General features: G+C 35.3%; 1 pseudogene; it reads left to right on the forward strand.

Moving 5' to 3' along the window:
- Positions 1 to 824: 824 nt before the first annotated feature.
- Positions 825 to 950, forward strand: LOC119035010 (uncharacterized; annotated as a pseudogene).
- Positions 951 to 6547: the final 5597 nt, after the last annotated feature.

Genomic DNA, 6547 nt, shown 5'->3' on the forward strand with positions numbered 1-6547 from the left:
AGAAAATCCAGTGTAAACTCATAATCTCCGCTGACCACATGGCCCATTATCACAAGTAGAGTTGGGAATAATGGAATGTCCAGATGTCATATTAAAAGTCAGCAACCCCACTGGGGGGAGAAAGAACTAAAAAGGTACATACGTTCTAAAATCAGAAAACAGGTAATATCATTTTGAACCGACTTCCTGTGCAGTAGGCAGCTAGTAATAGGTCTTCTTGTGCCTGGCAAACTACAAAATACTTCCGGACTAAGAAGTCACATTGCATTATCGGTCTTTTCCGAGCAGATAACCAGAATTACAATGTGTGCAACTTTCTATTTTATTTATCATTGTAAATTTTTACACGTGTCATCTGGGCTCCAGTAGGATTATTTAAAAATGTAAATAAGACCACATGCCAACTAGCCACAGAGAGATAACTCACTACCATCATTTTACTATTGAGGCATATGCTCTCTCTCTCCCCTTATTTCTCTGCATACAGAGACCCATATATAAACATATCTATATGTGTATATTACATATTTTATGCACATACGTGTATTTAAGAAAAATAATATATACAATGCTACAACCTGTTATTCTCACTTACTAATATATCATAGTCTTCCAAATGGAGAAATAAACATTTTCATTAGAACTTTATATATTATTATAGGACATTTAGATTACTTCCGACTTATCTGTAATATAAATAAAAGTGTTATGAACACACTTCTTCATATATATTTACACATTTGAACAGCTCTATCCATATAATAAATACCTAGAAGCCAAGTGGCTGGGATAAAATAAATTAATATGAATGTGTTCAATATATAAAGCTTTCACAGTGGCAGTATTGTATGTCAATGAGGTTTATCCGAGGCACGATTATTGCTAATTGAAATGTGTTCAATATATGTGGCAAAATTCCTCTGAAATAAATTTCAGAATATATTATATTGGGGTTCAACTTCCAAAATTTTTATTTGTCTATGTGTATAACTATAAAGCATACGTTAAATTTAGTGTTTTTGTTTACCAATCAAAAGAAAAAAAACTTGTTTAATTTATGTTATTTTGATTGCCATTGCAGCTTGATATTTCCATATGATTACTGACCATATTGATTTTCTATTTTCTGGAATTATCTTTTCATGTCTTTTATTATCAATTTTCTCTTAAAATATTTGGATTTTATATTATTGATTTTCTCCTTTGTCATCTTTATTATAAAAATTTCCTATCAAATACAAAAGTGGGGATAATACACAATTAGTAACAAATGATGTATTATGCAATGCCTCGCCATTTTGAGTTTATTGATGGATTTACAAATTTTGTAATTTAATTTAGCTTTGTATGCAGTGAGAGCCTCATTTTGTACTTAGTGAACTTTATTTTCCTTATGCTACTTGTGGAGTTTATGACATACCATTGGCTCTTTGGAGAACACTATGATGTGACCTTCAACTTTTTAAAGGAAATCTGTTTATAGTTTTACACTAATTAATGCAGAAATGCCGACTCACCCGCCTTCTCTAATCTCACTTCATTATTTGTCAATGCTACATGCAGTTTTCTTCTTTTTCCTTTTAAAACGTAGTTTTCAATACCGAATTGACCTGCATTTCAAAAATACCTGCATCCAATCACTGTCATTGAGTCGGATGCACGTGAAGTGCTTAAAATTATGCAGCCCTACTTAGGGTGTTCTGAAATATGCTGAGGAAAGAGATCTTTGTTATCTAAAGACACAAAAGCAGTATGTAAGCAAAGTGAGGCTTATCTCAGATCATGCAGCAGGCAATTAAAGAAACTGATTGCTAGGGAGAAATGCTTTAAGTTGCGTGTTTAAAAGACCTGGGAATCCTAATATATACTTCCTGTCTCTCTTCCATCATAGGCTTTAAAAGTTCAGAGTTTTATAAGTCGAGAAACACAGGAACAGATGTGTTTACCGAAATGTTTGAGTGGCTAGCTCTTGCAACACCCACTCTGTTTCTTCTCTCATGCTATTAATTGCCTTTTTCTAAATATATGGATTACTAGATTTTTTAAATTGGGTTTTTTTCTTTAAAAATGACATTTCTATTTTATATTAATGCTGATGGAATTTTTATTATAAAACCATAATCATTAACATTTTGATTGACACCTAGAATAGATTTTGCAAATTGATTCTCACCCTTCCGTCATCTTTTTGAAGTAGAACCAAGAATACTATGTTAAAGAGTAAAGAAGATTTTTTCAAGTAAATCCACAGTCTACCCACAAACTAAAACAATATAAATTATTTCCAGAACATTTATGCTTCTCTCATTCTCACTTAAAATTAAAAAAAGAGGGGGTAAAAGAGCTTTAATGACTCAGAGTTTATTCTTTATACAGCATTTCCACATAGCTAACTGGTGGTAGACAGCTAACAGCAACTGGTTCAGTGGTAATATGTAAAGACTCAGAATCACACCCTAAAATGTTAAATCAGTGGAAAGACTTCAATGCATTTAGTATTCTAGAAAACCAGGTCTTTCCAATTTCACTTAACAAAGTCTTACGTGTTCTCAGGTTTTAAATGTTCCCTTCTACAGAAATAAGTGGGTCAGCTTTTCAGAGGCTCCGAAGCAGTCAAGTTGATCTGCAGAATTTGCTTCATCAGGTCAGCCTGAAACCGCAAGAAATGAACTAAATGATTTGGAACCAAGCATCGTTTCGGTTCTGGATCGTATTGACATCTGTTACGACACATGATTAACTGTGAAACTCCACATAGCACTTGATATAATACAAGCAAAGAAAAATGTCACAACATGCAAACCTTTGGGGATTTGTCACAAACAAATAATATTTTAAAAAAAACAGTGGATATCACATTTATGTATAAAGATAAATATATTAGAATGTGACAATCAGACTAGTAGTTTAATTTGGTTGTTTTTTTCAAAAGTCATTTTTCTTCATAATTGTCAGGTATGTAGTCCTGTTTTCAACATAGACACTTGAACTTCCTCCCCTAGGAAAAGATGCAATACCAACAGAGGTTAAACACAAAAGGTCTGCAGCAAGACAATATTATGATACCAGCAAAATAATATTTAATCACAGGAGGATAGATTATCTTATCAGACCCTTTGCTTATTTGCTTTTTGGAATTTTGTTTTTATTCAGCAAAGTCATGAAAGTAAGAATTCGAGGCAAGACTTATTGGAATTTGGCATTAAGTGGTTATAATACTTCACCTCATCTTTCTATTTGATATACATAAAATTTGGTTTGTAAGAAAACTCAAGTCTAGCCCTAGCTGGTGTGGCTCAGGGGATTGAGCGCCGACTTGCAAACCAGAGGGTCACTGGTTCGATTCTCAGTCAGGGCACATGCCTGGATTGCAGGCCAGGTCCCCAGTAGGGGGCAAGCAACAGTCCACTACACATTGACGTTTCTCTCCCTTTCTTTCTCCCTCCCTTCCCCCCTCTAAAAATAAATAAATAAAATATTTAAAAAAACCCAACCCAAATCTAGTAGAAATAGAGGTAAAGACCTGATCTCTTGGACATGGGTATCCATCTACTAGAGATGCTGGAGAAAAGGGAACACTTGTGCCCCTTCTGCTAGGAAATAAATCAGTGCAGCTTTTTATAAGCATAAATGATGGAAAACAGCACGGAGATTCCTCAGAAAAGTTCAAAGTAAACCACTATATAATCTAGCAATCTCACTTCTGGGTATATATCCAAAAGAAACAAAATCTCTGTCTGGAAGAGAGAGACGCACCCTCATGTTTTTGCAGCATTATTTATAATAGCCAAGACATGGAAACAGCCTAAGAGTCCTCCCATGGACAAATGGATAAAGAAAATATGCTTTACATATAAATGAGATACTATTTAGCCATAAAAACAAAGAAACCCTGCCATGTGAAACAACATGAACAAAACTTGAGGGCATTATGCTAAGTGAAATAAGTTAGACAGAGAAAGACAAATACTGTACGATATCACTTATATGTGGAGTCTTAAAAAAACCCCACAAATCACAGAAACACAATGGATTGGTATTTGCCAGATGGAGGGGGTGGGGAGTGGGAAAAATGGGCAAAAGTGATTGAAAGGTACAAATTTCCAGTTTCGAGTCTTGGGGATGGATGGCATGGTGATGAGAGTGAACCATACTGTATCGTGTATTTTAAAGTTGCTGAGAGCATGGATCGTAAAATTTCTCATGACATAAAAAATTGTATTTATGTGAGATGATAAATATTAACTAAACTTATTGTGGGAATCAGTTGGAAATATATATATATATAAAATCATTTTGTGTTATACCTGAAAACTACTATATGTTAACTATAGTTCAATACAAATGGATGAAAACTTTTAATAAAACATGTATTTAAGGCTGAGATAAAGGCCAGATTCGTGGGACAACTAATGAGGGAGCCTCCTTTCAAAGGGTGCTGCATTTGGAAATGTAACAAGGTAGGAAAAATTATTTAGCTGAGATCCCCCAGGGGCTAGTAACCATGTGAAAACATTACTGAGCTGCCAAGGGTTGAGGGTGACTTTCCCATGGTGAGGCTGTAAGGCCAGTGGATGATTACTCAGTTACTTTTAAAGAAGTAAGGATCAGATGAGATCAGTTGCAGACTTAAAATCTGACATGTATGTTTGCACCGAATGGGGGATGTAAGTCTGCCTGAGAGCTGAGAGACTGGAGGTAAAGTGAAGCAGTTCTTTACCCTTTTTCACTTTTCCTAACTGTCAGTCGTTCATCTAAATAACTGTTAAAAATATTTGAAGAATATCACTGAATAAAAAAAAAAAGAGAGAAGCACTCAATTAATTTCGTGCCTGTGACTCTCATGTGGCTCATACTGGCTGTGGATATACACATATATAAATAAATTTTTAGTGCACTGCTATGAGAAGTGTTAAAAATGTTGTCACTAAAATGTAGGTGGAATGTCAGCTCATGAAGCACATAATGTTTTTCTGGCTATGACGTTTGAGCAACACTATGTGTGGCAGACAGTTGAGTACGAGGAAGAGAAAAGGGACTTTCTACGGGAACACTCTCTGTAGAGCAGCACTTGTGTCTGAAAGGGGAGTTGGAAATTAGGCACGGGTATAAAATGCTCGGTTTGCTTGCAACTTCCACAGACATAGATAATTGAAACAGCATTCATGATTCCAGCATGCATAAAAACCAGCTTAATCCTTCTCTTAAATGAGAGGAAACCGGTTTGATCTGGCAAAAAGTCTGAGGGAGAACACTTAGAAAAAGTCAGCTTTATTAACTTCACAGTAGGACAGTTGGCTGTGCAACTTGAGCTGTATATAAATAATTTGTGATTCTCGTATTTATTATTAAAATAAAAATGCTACTGCTCAGCTGGCATTTGAAAAAGGAGGTAATCGTTGCTTGTTGACATGTTTATTATATATTATTTTGATATATTTATATACAATTTTATTACATATTTTTGGATCATTAGACAGTATTTTTTCTATGAGCTCTATTGTGATATAACTCACATATCATAAAATTTATCTTTTTTAAGTTTACAATTCAATGATGTTTTGGCAAATTTTCAGTTTTGCACCATCACTGAAAACCAATTTTATAACATTTTTTATTTCTCTCAAAGACCCTTCACGCCTATTTTCAGTCATTCTCCATTCCCATACATTGCCCCAGTCAGCAAGGTGTGGGAAGGCAGACATTACTGAGCCTATCTTCTGTCTCAATAATGTCACTTTTCTAGATATCATGCTGGGAACTATTTCTGCTATGCCCTACATTCAAGCAGGGGCAAGGGCAACACCTTTGGGTGGGGCTTGAAGAAACACCTTGGTTGGGACAAATTTTCTGTTGAGTGGGATTACAGTGCAGAAGGCTTAGAGTTCAAAATGATCTTTCCAAATTACTTTAGGAAAGCGGTATGGTGGTGGAAGTTCGAGCTCTGGACTGAGGCACCCCTGAGTTTAATTTCTGGCTCTATGGCTTCTTCTAAGAGTGACCATAAAAAAATAATTTAAACTCTTTACATGTCAGTTTCTCCATATGCAAAAATAAGTTGTTAGAATATGGCAGTAGGTCATGGCCATGGAGTACCTGATGTTTCTTATGCATTGAATAGAAGCTTTACTGATACTCATACCTAGCTTTCTCATCAACAAAAACACGCCCAAATGTTTGACCCTTGTGTTTGACTTCTTATTTTTTCTGCAGTCTGCTATGGTATCATATGTTACCTTTGTGTTTAACCCAAGCCTATGGGGCAGTTCACTAGTCAATGGCTGATGCTGTGATCTATAAGGTCCTATTATTTCCTGATGCTCTTCTGACTTTGCCAACAACACACATTTACTAGTACCTCTGCGTGGTACATGGGAAGTACAATGAAGACATAGCTGGGGAGCTGACAACTCTCTTGTAAACAAATAAGTCACTGGAAATCAAAGATGGATTAAGTATTTAGAGACACAAACAGCAATGCTTCTATTTGACCAGCAATTTTGCTCCTGAATATCTATCGGAAGGAAAGGATCTCAAACGCAGAAAA

This window comes from Artibeus jamaicensis, unplaced genomic scaffold (assembly GCF_021234435.1).
Source record: "Artibeus jamaicensis isolate MK-2021 breed Jamaican fruit bat unplaced genomic scaffold, CSHL_Jam_final contig_497, whole genome shotgun sequence".
Lineage (NCBI taxonomy): Eukaryota > Metazoa > Chordata > Mammalia > Chiroptera > Phyllostomidae > Artibeus > Artibeus jamaicensis.